Consider the following 2,444-nt stretch of genomic DNA (forward strand, 5'->3'; position numbering starts at 1 on the left):
TTTTCTATGTAGGTTATTTCAAGAGGACCCAAACACACAAAAATGGGATTCCAAATACGATCATGCCCAAATGACATCCGATGGTGATGAAAGTTTGTGTGTGTGTGTGGGGCACCCCTCTCCCGACACACTTACAAAGTTTGGTTCACCCATCAGATGTCAGATATGGTGTTCCATCTCATGTTTTCTACATGGGTTTCTCTAAGATGACCCAAACACACTAAATATGGGTTTTATCAATCTTGACACTGATGCTCGAACGATGTCTGTGAACTAAAATTTGCAAGCATGTGTGGGGTACCCCTCTCAATGACTAGAGGTCAAAATGTTATTGTGAATATGCATGGTTATCATTGAAAATTTATTTGTTTTTAAAACCCAAGTCTATTACAAAGAAACCTATAACAAGTATGGATCCATGTTTACATCTATGAGAGCTATAACTTTATCTACAACTTTTTTTGCAGTGACTTTAACGAAAATACTTAAACTCCACTTATCATTGTCTCCTTATTTCATATGCTAAGATTCAAGGATAGTTATGAGATTTCATATTACAAAGTCCCATGTGTTGGGAGATAAAACTTAAATAGTTTTAAACAATATGATGATGCAAGTGAAGTGCCACAAACTACTCCCATTGGGGCACCATATGGATACATGTGAACACACATTACCAATGACATGATCATTGATGCCCTCTTATTTGGAAAAATCATCCCATATGCTCATTGAGAGAATGTAAGGTGTTGAGAGAGAGAGAGAGAGAGAGACCTCATAGCCAAACAAACAAATTACTTTTGATCCATATGGTGGAATCGAAGTGTACTAAATGGGACTTAAACTCAAGATGAACAACAAGCAGGTAGTTTGAATGCCATAAAAATAAGGTGTAATGCTCCGTTTTAATTCATTTAATTAATGTGTGAGAGAGAGATTTTCCCCTCCACTAACGGTGTACTGCAACCATTACAATTTGAAATTGGGCAAGAGGAGGTTCACGATGAAAGAAGCAGAGCTAGTCAAATACAACTTCAAAATTATATCCAAGAAAACATGCAATTTTGAGACGAGAGGGTAGGAGCTCCCTTCTTTCCAAGGCAGGTTGAATGGATGCAAGGGAAATAGATGCGTCTCCCGCATCATGCAAGCAGCTACTTAATTACCTTTCACTACTTGAGGCCATTACGTAGATGAAGTGCATGAGATGGCAGCTGCCCCTATCACCCCTCGCCCTTGCGTTGGACAGAAGGAAGCTCATAGCACCTCCACACAGAAATTTCGGTCTATATATCATTTTACCTGCACAAAACACACACTATCATAATATGCCAACACCACCACCACCATCACATAATGTACTCATAAGTTGTTAAACCAAAGGGTTTTTGAAGAAGGGCCATTCTAATTAATCCGGTCATGGGCGAGTAGTACTAAACAATTGTGGCAAAATATACTATTGCCTGAATTAGGAGGAAGCACGTTGTTAATTGGGGGAGAGCACTGTTATGGATGAACTCCGAACAGACGGCCAAAGTTTGAAGACCCCTGCTCCATGGGACTTTTGTAGGTGTTTTATCCATAGGGCATCATACACACACACACACACACATATATATATATATAGAAATTCGGAATAGCAAAGCACGCGATACGTAATACTACTTAACAAGCTTGTTGATCACGTGTTAATTGTGTTAATAACGGCGAAGATGCAAAGCACTGTTGGTTTCATCGGATCAGCTCTAATGCCTATTGATTGCGTGAGTGAGGTAGTAGTAAGTACCTGGCATGGTGTTGGAGTCAGGCCGATCCTGTTGGATGCATTTATATGGCTACGACGAGGAGAAACCCTGGAAGGGCGCAGACTGCTGCCCCGGGGCCAGCCAGTCATACGTTCATCATGAGTCATCATTATATATATATATATATATATATCTATAGATAAATAGGGCACGGGCAGGCTCCTCTCTCCAGGTACAGCAGCTAGTCACGGACGCGTAGCCTTTTTTTTTATCACTTCATTGAACGCTTCATTAAAATATATGTCCTTCTTGGGGGCCTTTTACAATGATTCCCAACCAGCGCTAAGATTGTAAGGCCCTTTCTAGATCTCTCACTTTCCCACTATTATATTATTGTAGAGCACAACGGGGGCCCCAAGCTACCCCATCACTGACCGCCTTAAATTATATAGCTGGGGAAGATGTGGACTTGAGAAACAATACCTGGCAAGATGATGCCAAGTTGCCCCTCAAAAGAGGGCAGAGTTTTTGTAAACTTCGATAAGATTCCATTAAAGGAAATGCCAAAGCATGGGTGTACATGATGATGATGATGGGCTATCCTTTAGCCTCACTACTTTATGGGTGTGCCATTTGGTATGTGATGACAATCAATCAACTACATTGCCCCTTTAATGATTGCCATTTTCTTGATTATTT

At 40.5% G+C, this 2,444-nt stretch overlaps 1 long non-coding RNA gene across 1 annotated transcript; it reads right to left on the minus strand.

The window, feature by feature from the left end:
• Positions 1-886: 886 nt before the first annotated feature.
• LOC147637377 (uncharacterized) lies at positions 887-2,140 on the minus strand. Its single transcript, XR_015265982.1, has 2 exons — positions 1,787-2,140; positions 887-1,302 (listed from the first exon to the last, which is right to left on the minus strand). It is a non-coding gene; the product is annotated as an uncharacterized LOC147637377 (long non-coding RNA).
• Between the last annotated feature and the right edge of the window lie 304 nt (positions 2,141-2,444).

Source organism: Cibotium barometz, chromosome 6 (assembly GCF_041138505.1).
Source record: "Cibotium barometz isolate CiBa-2024 chromosome 6, ASM4113850v1, whole genome shotgun sequence".
NCBI lineage: Eukaryota > Viridiplantae > Streptophyta > Polypodiopsida > Cyatheales > Cibotiaceae > Cibotium > Cibotium barometz.